The sequence below is a fragment of the Lepus europaeus genome, chromosome 14 (genome assembly GCF_033115175.1).
Source record: "Lepus europaeus isolate LE1 chromosome 14, mLepTim1.pri, whole genome shotgun sequence".
NCBI lineage: Eukaryota > Metazoa > Chordata > Mammalia > Lagomorpha > Leporidae > Lepus > Lepus europaeus.
In genome coordinates this window covers 56,302,126-56,314,339 of record NC_084840.1, presented here as the reverse complement: position 1 = coordinate 56,314,339, position 12,214 = coordinate 56,302,126, and the positions used below count along the sequence as shown (strand labels likewise).

At 40.0% G+C, this 12,214-nt stretch overlaps 1 protein-coding gene across 2 annotated transcripts in view; it reads left to right on the top strand.

The window, feature by feature from the left end:
• FMN2 (formin 2) overlaps positions 1–12,214 on the top strand; it is a 358,901-nt gene that overhangs the window by 154,488 nt on the left and 192,199 nt on the right. The gene's annotated exons all lie outside the window — the stretch shown is intronic.

The window sequence follows — 12,214 nt, the reverse complement described above, 5'->3', positions numbered from 1 at the left end:
CTCTTAATACAGCAGTTTGGTACAACTACAGTGTAAACCCCTGAGCTTTTCTGCATATAGAGGGATTAACTTGTTTTTTCTACTAACCACAAAAAATAATTTCAATTTATTCTTGCCCACTTGTGTTATTGACCGTGTCCAGACACGTGGAAACAGCAATATCATGGCCTTTTGTAATTTCTTTTATGTTGTTGTTGTAACTGAAGTCTTTAACAGACTCATAAAATATTTTCTATATGTAGAATTAGGTGTGATATTTTAGTAATTGAAATCCACCTTATTATTAATAGTAATTTCTGTGCTATATCCTTCTATCACATTTAGGCTGAGAGATACTGCCTAAAGGTGAGCAGAGGAATTAAATTTATACTCAGAATATCCCATAAGCTGCCCAGGACCTTAGAGTAGATTTAAAGCAGATTGAATTATTCAATGGAATGCCAGTTTACCTATTAAAGAAATATGGTTTCAAATACAACACAGACCTTATAAATCATGAAAATGTTTAACTGGCTTTCTAGCTTACCCCTTTATGAATGTGGATTCTATTTGTTCGGCTTAAAATATCGTGGGGCATAATTCATAAATAGCACAAGTTTGGTATGCCCTGTCAATTGATGAGTAACTCTTAATCACAGTTTAAGTTTTTATTAAATTGTTTTGATGGTGAGGAGACTTCCTCAAGCTGAAACATTTGGGCAATAGTCATAGAAGAGAATGCCAAGGCTGGCGCCAAGAAGTACTTGGTGTTTCTAAAGCTGGCAAATGTAGCCCAGTTAAGTCATAGAATGAAATCTGAAAATAATGATATGGTCCTTTCCTTCAGTCAAATATTCAACTCAGGCTGAGTTAATAATGAGAACCTTATGAACAAAGGAGTCCGCCTGACATCTGTGTCTGTGGTAAAGCCAGAGAGAGTTCATTGAAAATTTGCTCGCTTAACATGCAACGCTAACAATAACACGGCATGAACGTCAGTAGTTGAAGGGTCATACAGAATTATGCATAAACTTTATCCTATTAGGATGTGAAGTGATTGCCTGGATCTCTGAAACCCTGAACACCCATTTTCTTACAAAAAAAAAAAAAAAAAAAAAAGCTGCCTTCAAAGTCTAAGGAAGCAAGCAGTTATGCCTTTTTTGGGGGGAGGGGGTAAAGTCCTGTTCTGCCTTGGTATATTATCTGGGACCACGATTTACATGGGCAAATCACTTGTGGCCTCTAGAATAAGCCTTCTTTCTCTCAGAATTTGCCTCCCCGAGAGATCCACAGAAGCATAAACAACATTGATTGTGGATATAGAAGCAACCACAGAATTTATCCAGACCTCCAGTGTCATTTTATAGAAGAGCAAACTAAGACCTACTAGTGGTTTAGTTCCTTTCTCAACATCACGCAGCTCATTAATGGAACATACCGAACTTGCACCCAAGCCTCTTTGTCGATTGATCCTGTTCTTTTCACTCAGTTATGCTGCTCATCCAAGAATGTGCTTTTCCAACAAGCATCTCTACAACAAAGTATATGTTCTACTGTAATAAAGAGCAGAAACTATTCTTTTCTCTCTTCTTCCCGTCAAAACTCTGGAGAAGCCTAGAGTTGAATTTACTTTGTAATGTTCTATTTTAAAGTGCCCAGTAATGAGCATGTCAAGTTTGCATTTTAGGTGTCACAAGTCTAATTATGGTTTTGTTTTTTTTTAATTTTTTTTTTTTTTTATTTTTGACAGGCAGAGTGGACAGTGAGAGAGAGACAGAGAGAAAGGTCTTCCTTTTGCCGTTGGTTCACCCTCCAATGGCCGCCGTGGCTGGCGCATCTCTCCAGGAGCCAAGTGCTTCCCCTGGTCTCCCATGCAGGTGCAGGGCCCAAGCGCTTGGGCCATCCTCCACTGCCTTCCTGGGCCATAGCAGAGAGCTGGCCTGGAAGAGGGGCAACCGGGATAGAATCCAGTGCCCCAACTGGGACTAGAACCCAGTGTGCAGGTGCCGCAAGGCGGAGGATTAGCCTGTTAAGCCATGGTGCAGGCCACTAATTATGGTTTTACTGCCATATCTACTGAGTATTACATCATGTTCAGCCACTAACGTGGGTGTAGGTTCTTTGTCAAAATAGCAGACATGGAGTCTTCAGCATTTTGACATACGGTCAAAATGCAGAAAGGCGAGAAGAGAGCAGGTTTTTAGGTTTATTGATGAAGTAATCATAAGTAAGGCAGCCCCAGTAAGTAGCTGTACATATGTATAAAAATTATTATGAAGGCCTGAACTCTCAGACTGCAGTAATGAATCTATATGGTTACTACTAAACTGACCAGGAATAAGCACCTGGCTCCTGGCTTCGGATCGGCGCAGTGTGCCGGCCATAGCGGCCATTTTGGGGGTGAACCAATGGAAGGAAGACCTTTCTCTCTGTCTCTCTCTCTAACTCTGTCAAAACAAAAACAAAAACAAAAATACAGTATTGAGGCAAATTTACATAGGTAGATAAAGTGAGGAGTGATTAACACAAACTAGAAGAGAAGCAGAAGGCAGAGGAATTTTAAAAGGATTTCATCTGTATTCTGATGAATTTAAAGGGAAATAAGGACTGGATTCCAATATCTTTGAATTTATTAGGAAGCAAAATGAATTAAGCAAGGTCTAGATGGGGGGAGGTATCACTCATAAATGTTTGTGTATAATTCAATCCTCCCTCCCTCTGTCTCCTCTTTCTCTCTCTCACACATGCACACACACTCTCACTCTTTCAAATAAAATTGAAAATGGTTTTTAAAAATTTACATAGTGACATACATTTTATCATTGCTCTTTCCATTCAAACCTCCAGCTTACACATTTACATGTGGGCTGAGAAGTTTCAATTTACTAAAATAACAATTCAAATGTTGTGGCTTTCCTCCAAATTACTATCCTGTTTAAAGCTGACATGAAAATCATGAATCTTGAAATTAAATGTTAATTATGTAACTTGTTGAACATTCTGTCAGAAATATCATTGATAAAGTCAACAATATCAGGTTATTGTTATTTGCTCTTTAAGCCTAATTGTTTTCACAAAAAAATTAGAAAAATGTAGCTAAGGATTCTTTACAAGGACAATAAATGTGCTTATAGATTTCAATCAGAAATTCCATGTTTCAAATTCTAGGTGTCACAGGGCTATCTGCGGTGTCACTGCTGTATCCACTGAGCATCACTTTAATGTGCAGCCTCTAAAATGAGTGCAGGTTTTTTCCCACAATAGCAGACAAAGCAGTCTTCAACAACACCTACTGTCAAAAGGCAGAGAGAAGAGAAATTTCTTAATCATTATTCCTCATTGGAACCTTGCTCATATTGCATTCTTTTGATTTCTCATTGACCTCCCTCAAAAGGGTCAAAGCTGAGAAAACTTATCCTGATAATTGTCTAGGAAGAAATCACCTAAGGTAGAATTGCTATGGTTAATCAAATATATGTATTCAATATATTCTAAGAGTTTTTGTAATCAAATCTTTTTGTTAGTACGCAAAGAGGTAAAATTAACTGTTGGTTTGTATTTTGGGTGTTTTTCCCCTTGCTGCTGGTAGTTACATAAAATGGTCCAGGGGGAGGAAGTTGATTTGCATCATACAGTGGAGGAACTGAGCCTTATAGATTAGGGCTGCTAGGAGTCTTCCTTAATAGAGCCTGAATGAGCAATAAGACCATTTCCTCGACTCCTAAATCAGCGCTGTCTGCCCTGCAGCAGCTGAGTTTATGAGGGAAAATGTTATTTGATGAGACTATGAAACATGCCCAAACAAAACTGACAATAGGAAAATGACTTTTGGTCACCAGTTGTTTTGTGTTTTAGAGTCATTAAAAATCAGACCGTACAAATTTATCAAGTTTCATTTATTGCTCTGTGCTTCTTTATACAAATTCCCCAGTTTGCTTATTGACTTTGTTCTTTAGGGAAATGGAGTTGTGAACTTTTTTGACATATGAATTAAATATTGGACAAATATTTTCAAGAAAATTATTAATGAAATTGTTGTTCTTCATTAAGCTAAGCAAAGATAAATGAAATACTTAAGAGATGGGTTGTCATTGTGGTGCCAGTGAGCTAAGCTACAGCCCATGAAGCCAGCATCCCATATCAGAATATCAGTTCAAGTCCCAGCTGCTCTGCATTAGATCCAGCTCCCCATATATATGCAACAGAAAGCAGCAGAAGATAGCTCAAGTTCCTGGTCTCCTGCAACCCAAATGGAAGACCAGGATGGAGTTCCTGGTTCCTGGCTTCAACACGGCCCTGCTCTGACTGTTGTGGTCATTTGGGGAGTGAACCAACAGGTGGAAGATCTTGCTAAGATCAATCTCTCTGCTTTTCAAACAAATAAATAAATCTTTTTTAAAAATTAAAGAGAAATAATTAAAGGAAAAAGCAATCTGGACTAAATCAGTGAACAAAAGCAAGTTGTGATTACTTGTGAAATGGGTGTGATTTATGGTATTTGAAGAGTGTTGTGTCTCTTTTGTAGGTTAGTGATTATCCAGAGAGTTACAGGAAATGCTTTCATGTTTTACTTATCCTCTCAGCATGTTCTTTATTTCTTCTGTCTCCCTAGCATTTGTATACTCCTAAGATCTTCCTTGATCTAACCATGAGTGTAGTCTAATAATGAGTGAGAGAAAGGTTTCTGGGGCCAACCTGCCTTGATTTTGTTATGCACTGAACCATTTGTGTCATCCTTTAATTCATATGTGGAAGCCATAGCCCCAGTGGAGTGGTATTTGGAGTTAGGAATTTGGGGAACTAGTTAGGTTTTCATGAGTTCTTGAGGGTTGGGCCCTCCTGATTGATGGGATTAATGTTCTTCTGAGAAGAGAGACCACAGCCCTCCCTGCCAAGTGAGGATACAGCAAGCATCTGCATAGGGCAGGGAGAAAGTCACCCAGTTTGTGGTGCTTTGTTCAGGCAGCCTGAACTGCCTAAGATAACTTGAATTCCAGCGCTGCCACTGGCTAGCTACAAACCCAGACAAAGTTCATTATCTCCATTCCTCAGTTTCCTATTTGGCGCAAAGATCTGTTAAAAGAGTTTTTACCATAAACACACAATATACTCACATATCTCATTTTAAGCACTCAGTCAGAATTTGTTGTTCATTTCTTTCTGCAGTTTTTAGGAAATTGGGTGTTTCTGTAGGCTTTGGAGGTATATGTGGAACATAGAGTTTGGATAACCAGTGAGAGAACTTAAAGATTTTATTCTTCTTTCATTTCTTTTACTACAGGCATTTGCCATGAGACAAAGGAGGGAGTAGAATGCCAGAGGCGTCTTTCTGATGGAGTTTAGGAGTGGGATGAAAGGAAAGAAATGGTAGTTTCAGTTCTAGGGGGGCATACCTGAATTCTGTAGTTAAGATTTTCAGCCGGTGTTACTGAAATGGTCAGGTTAGGGCTAGGCTGCGACAGCTCCTGTTTTCTGAATGGGGAAGAATATGAAATTACTTGTATTAGCGGCTCTAAAATGTTGAGCATGCTTACATCTTTGGGCTACATTTTATCTGTAAAGAGAGCAATTTGTTTTGGAAAGAGAAAAGTTGAAATCTCCCATAATTATGAGGTTTCTTGAGTGTTGTCTCTGTGCTGTGTGAGTCAGCCACATTCCACATTCAAGGCCTTTGGTTCACTGTGTCTTATGAAGGTAGGGGTGGAAATTGGCTTTTTGAAAATGAATCTTGGTATGTGAGTAGAATCTAAGTAGACACAGAGACAGATGCTTCAATTTCTTTGCTTGATGTTTTCTTTTTTTTAATAATTAAAAGTGTTTTTTTTAGCTATAAGAATAGACATATTTTCTAAAAATCCAGATATGCCCTTCCTGAATCTTAAGCTCTTCCAAGGATTGTTTTATTGTGACTCTTTTTGCATGTATTTGGATAACCTTTGCATCTAGCAGTTCTTTTACCCTGCTATGCTGCCACTGAATAATGTTTTACATATGAAACTTTCTACTAAACAAGTTGTCAATTACAAAGTCCAGGTCTTTTCCCTAGAGTCTCTGGTTTCATTCTTGGAGACGCAAGCTTTTTCACTTGCCTATTAATTACCATAAGAAAGTTTATTCATAATCATTTGTTTATTTTTATAATATTCTAAAAAAATGGGCTCAGTATAGGCAATGTTGTCTTTTCCCACTAGGTTTTCCAGTGTCTGGTTTCTTTATGAAATTCAAGTTTACAAGACTCACTTAGAAATGGCTTTTTGCTCCCTCTCCTTGTTTTAACCTTTATTTTAAGTGTTTTTCTCACATGGGATATAGAATTTTAAGATCTGTTTATTATATTTATTGAGGCATTAAAAATGTAGGAAATGCCTTTGGGAGGTTAAGTGAATGGTTTTCATTGAAATGTAAAGTCACTTAGAATTAGAAATTTGAGAAGAAAGTGGGCTGCAGTGAGTCCAGGTAACCTTTTCATCAATTGTAGCCTTGTAGTAGAGAAAAGTACGTGTGAGATAGTACTCCTTCATTAAAACCTACTTTCAGAAATTTAATATCAGGATATGTTTTAATTTGAAATATAAGTTCATTACCCAGAGTTCTTTTAATATACAAAGGCTTCATACATCATTTTAAGTCACACATAGATTATTAAATCAAGGTAAATGAATTATTATCAGCCATATCATTAAATGCTCAGCAAAAAAACAAAACAAAACAAAAAAAAAACAGCTAAATGTACCTTATATTTTTATGATATCATTCCAGAGCTGGACTTGTGGATTATATTTTATGGGGAGAAAGAACACAGCACTTGGGGCTGTATTGAAGTTGTGAGCTTGGAATATGTTTATTCTTTTCCTTCATTGCCTTTGCTGTCTGAATTATGGACCTTGCATTTCTGTGTTTACTTTCGCCGCATCATTGGTGCTCCCAATGGAAGGGAGCTTTGTGAACCTAGAGACCGAGTCCCCTGTAGCTCAGGACATTTCCCCTTATAGTGCTTTATCTGTTGTTTGCAGTCACTGAGTGATTGCTGGTAGAATTGCCCAGGATCACACAGGGCAGGGGTGGCAGTACAGCTTAAAGCCCTTAGTGTGAGCCCATAATTAATTATATCAGCTTTGACCCTTGAGTCACTATGTGCCAAAGATGTGGTTTTTGCCAAAATATTATTTTTGCATAATCCTTAAGAGGACTGGAATTCAATTGTTATTTTCGAGGTAAGAAAAGCTCCTATGACAAGCAGAGTAATTTTTCTATTTTGAAGTCGGGTTCTTTAAAGTTCTGCGTGTTTTGACAAGTGTTCTTCGAGTGTCCCGACGTGGCTACTCAGGATGCTTTCTGACCTTCTTATCCACTCAGATGAGATGGAGAATGTGAGAGTACTGGAGGTGAGGAGAACCACACATGTCCAATTCTTGCAAGGCACACTGTAGAAATATAATTAATTATTCCCTTAAGCTCATTGGCCTGAGACATCAAATGTAGTGGTTAAAAAGCAAAATTATGACTGGGGTGTTATTTTTTGGCATGTCTGCAGTAATGACATTTCATGCTGATGATTATCTTGAACCTTCTTTTGCAGTAAACGTGAGTACATCAAATAGCACTTTTAACCAGATACCACTGAATAAATTTTAAAATTACTAAACTATTTAAATAAAATCATATGCACATGATTAAGAGAATAAATTATACAGAAAGACTTACAGTTAGAAAAAAATACTTCACAATTTCCAATTCATTATTTGAAGTTTGTCACTTCCATTTTAGATTGTAAATGAATGGTTTATTTCCTGTGTTTTAGCCACTGCAAGATGCTAGCAGGTTCATATGAGGAAATGGTATAATTCAGGCAGAGCTTTGTCTACTAATGTTAATGGCAATATCATGTCCTTATGGCATTTTTCTTGTTGTAAAGAGAATTCCGGAACTGAAATACTAAAATAGATTATTTTGCAAAGTTCCTGTTATTGCTATATTTTATGGTGCCAACATTAAAGATATGCATTTAGTGTCAAAGATAGCTAATAACTATATAATCATTACTGCGTGTAGGCCCACAACCACTCTCTGAGGTAGGTGATGTTATTATCTCCATCTAAGAGATGGAAAAACAGGCCTAGAATAGCAAAATATCCTTAATCAGCGTGTGAAGTTTAAACACAGGTGGTCTGGATCCAGGTCTGCTCTGAGCCTCAGCTGTGCTCCTTGAGAACATGCCACATCAGTGACTGAATCAGCGAGCTGAGCCGGAGAATCCGTGTGAGACCTCCCCCCACCTTCTTTGTGGTTCTCAGTTGTAAAACCAGTCTACTGGCTTATAGGCTGTAGATGTAATATTTAGCACTCTGATGCTGTATCACTAAGCAAGGTTCATATTCATGTCCGTGTGTATGTGTGTATGTGTATGTGTATGAGAGAGAGAGAGAGGAGAAGGGTCAGAGACTCACAGAGAAAAGCTCCTGTGTAGGCTACAAGTACATCACTTAGTATGTATCTTGGAGGATTTGCTTTAAAATTCCTTCTGTTATCATTATCTGCCGTATCTTCATTTTGAGTTCTGTAGCTCAGGTGATGTTCAAGGAACATCTGAGAAAGACATGCAGGGGAGAGTGGCTGTACCCATAACAATGATAAGGGGAGTGGATTGAAGACCACGATTCCCTTGTTAAATATTTTCACTTGGATTCTAAGGTGTGTAAGAGTAATTGCCTTTGCTGTTGTAATCACTAGTTCCTGTTCTTACCAGAAAGAAAGAAGTCAGGACTGACACTAACACCACGTAAGATACTCCACCTTTATTTATTTATTTGACCGAGCTATAGACAGAGAGAGAGAGAGACATAGAGAGAAAGGTCTTCCTTCCATTGGTTCACCCCCCCAAATGGCCGCTACGGCCAGCGCTGCACCAATCCGAAGCCAGGAGCCAGGTGCCTCTTCCCTGTCTCCCATGCGGGTGCAGGGGCCCAAGCACTGGGCCGTCCTCCACTGCCTTCCTGGGCCACAGCAGAGAGCTGGACTGGAAGAGGAGCAACCAGGACAGAATCTCGTGCCCACATGGGGTGCCGGTGCCACAGGCGGAGGATTAACCAAGTGAGCCACGGCACCAACCCCAATACTCCTTCTTGTTTGCCTTCTTTCCTTTCTTTATTTCTTCCAGTATTTTGTCATTCATTCACTCAAATATTTATTGTGTGCCTACTTTGCACTAAGCTCTATTCCTGGCACTGGGATACTGAAATGAAAACAAAGAGACAAAAATCTGAGTCTTATGAAGCTTACATTCCAGTAGGGGAGAAAATAACTTAAAAATGTGTGGTATGTGAAATGGTCATAAATACCATAGGGGAAATTAACAGAAGAAGGGAGTGGGAATAGAGAGCACACAGTGAGGTGAGGAGGGAGTCAGGGAAATCCAAGGAGAGGGTAGCATCTGAAGAGTTTGAGAAAAGAAACCCTGGAATTACCTGAGGGAATAGCATGCTCAGGTAAGAACCAGGCAGGTACAAGGGTCCTGAGGCAGTGATGTCCAGGCACATGAAAGAACCAGCAGATTGCCAAGTGTGCCTGGAGAGAGTACTCATGGGGAAGGGAAGTGGGAGATGTGCTATTGGGTAAATAATGGGAGTGGAGGCAGATCATGTTGGGTCTTGTTGACTTTTTAAGGACTTTGATGTCAAGAAAATTGCTTTTCCTGGTGAGCTATTACCAAGTTTAATAAGCAAATGAGGAAATCTTGAGTATTCTGTTCCCTTTTGAGACAGAGCCACTAAAAATACACAAAATACTTGATACAGAAAATGTCTCTCTTTGCCCTCCACTTTCTTTCTTTTAATTTTTTTAAACATTTATTTATTTTATTTGTCAGGGAGAGAGAGCTTCCATCTGCTGGTTCACTCCACAGATGGCCACAATGCCCATGGCTGGGCCAGGCTGAATCCAGGAGCCAGGAGCTTCATCCAGGTCTTCCACGTGGGTGCAGGGACACAAGGACTTGGGACATTTTATGCTGCTTTCTCTGGTGCATTAGCAGGGGACTGGATCTGAAGCGGAGCAGACAGGACTCAAACCGGCGCCCATATGGTTTGTCTGCACTGCAGACTGCAGCTTAACCTGTTGCACAACACCACTGGCCTTACCCTCCACTTTTTAGTTGATCTAATCCTTAACTCCTTGAGAATACTTTGTAAGCAGCAACATATAGATTTATGCAGCATATTATCCTGAGGATGTGAAATCTTACATGTTTGCTGGAAACTGAGCAACCCAGTATAGCCTGTGCCCTGGCAAATGGGGTCTCATTTGGAAAACGAAGGAATACACTGAAGCATGCTCAAGTAAACAATTACAGCTTCCAATGTAATATTAATAATTAACATAGAACTGGGAGTCAAGAAATGGCATTCTTACAGCAGGTTTTGTGATACAGTAGGTTATACTGCTACTTGGGTTAACTTCCTTCCATATTGGAGTTCATGTTTTATTCTCAGCTGCTTGGCTTCCAACCCAGCTCCCTGCTACTGCACTGGAAACCACAGATGATGCTCCAAGTACTTAAGTCTTCTCCATCCATGTGGGAGACCCAGATCGAATTTCTGATTCCTAGCTTCAGCCTGGCTCAGTCCAGATGGTTGTGGCCATTTGGGGGCTGAATCAGTGGATGAAAGATCTTGATCTCTCTGTCCTGCCCCTCTGTCTCTCTCTGCCCCCTGCACCCCGTCACCTTGCCTTTCAAAAACAAAAATTAAGAAAGGCCATTTTCAAGCAGAGAGAAATTATGGAATGTGTGTTAGTCAGGGGATGATCATGTAAAATTGGAAGAATCTAGTATGTAGGAGAGGGGTCATTGTTAAGTGATTCCCCAAAGTAGGGGGAGGGGAGAGGAGGGAACTAGTGCCAAGTGGATGGATTGTCCTTCGATGGGGCACTGAGAGTTTGTCCACAGAGGCACAGAATGCTCATATGTACCACAGAGGCAATGAGCAGTAATGTTGGCAGAAGTGGTAATGAGGGCTTCTGGGAGTCCTCTTTCAGTTGTTTTTTCAGTGAATTAAGAAATAAGGACATGAGGGGCTGGCTCTGTGGCATAGTGGGTAAAGCTGACGCCTGCAGTGCCAGCATCTCTTATGGGCTCCCGTTCTAGTCCCGGCTGCTCCTCTTCCAATCCAGCTCTCTGCTATGCCCTGGGAAAGCAGTAGAAGATGGCCCAAGGCCTTGGGCCCCTGCACCTGCATAGGAGATGCGGAGGAATCTCCTGGCTCCTGGCTTTGGATTAGCGGAACTCTGGCTGTTGCAGCCATTTGGGGAGTGAACCAGCGGATGAAAGACCAACGTCTGTCTCTGTCTCTCTCTCTCTCTCTCTCTCTCTGCCTCTCCTTCCTTCTCTGTGTAATTCTTTCAAGTAAATAAATCTTTCAAATAAATAAATAAATCTCTAAAAAAAAGGAATAAGGACATGAATTGAGAATCAGTTAAGTGTGGTAGGAAGATTGGAGGAAAGAGCAGATTTCTTTAGCGTGCAGGCAGAGTGACTGGCTAGGGCTGCGTAGTATGATTCCTGGGCAGCCACGAAGGGCCTACATGAGGTTGGCGACCATGACTCTAATGGTAGTTTAGATTTCCCTCAGCTGTGTGTGATGCAGACATAAAGTAGATGAAGACATGGTTTTAACAAAGGTTGAGGTTTTTCAATTGAATATGATGCCTTGAGGAAGGCATAGAAGAATTAAAGAGTGTACATAAGGGAGGGGATAAATAATGATGTATGATTAAGAATGTGTGTTTGGAGGTAAGGGAGGTGGAGGATCAATGGATCATGTGTCCTGGTGAGATTGACAAGAGAAATCTTTGACTCTACCTTGGTGGGGGGAGTTGTATAGTGGACAGTCATTTCAGGTGAATCATTCAGGAGGGCATCATGTGGCCCATTGGTTTCACCTGAGCAGAAGGAAAATGCATAAATAGCATTGTTAGTAGAAACCCTAGTGGTTTGCTGGGGCATGCTTCGATGGTTTCAATTATTTTCCAAATGAAACCCCATTTGCCATCATGGACTTCATGGCACAGGTTCAACAGGGCTGCTTAGTTTCCTTCAAACATGTAAGATGTCACAACATTCTCAGGAGCTGCTTATAGAGTATTCACAGTGGGTTAGAGATTAGATCAAGTAGAAACAGGAGGGCCAAGAAAAAGCTTTCCCTTTTTTTTTTTTTTTTTTTTTTTTAAGATGTACTGATTT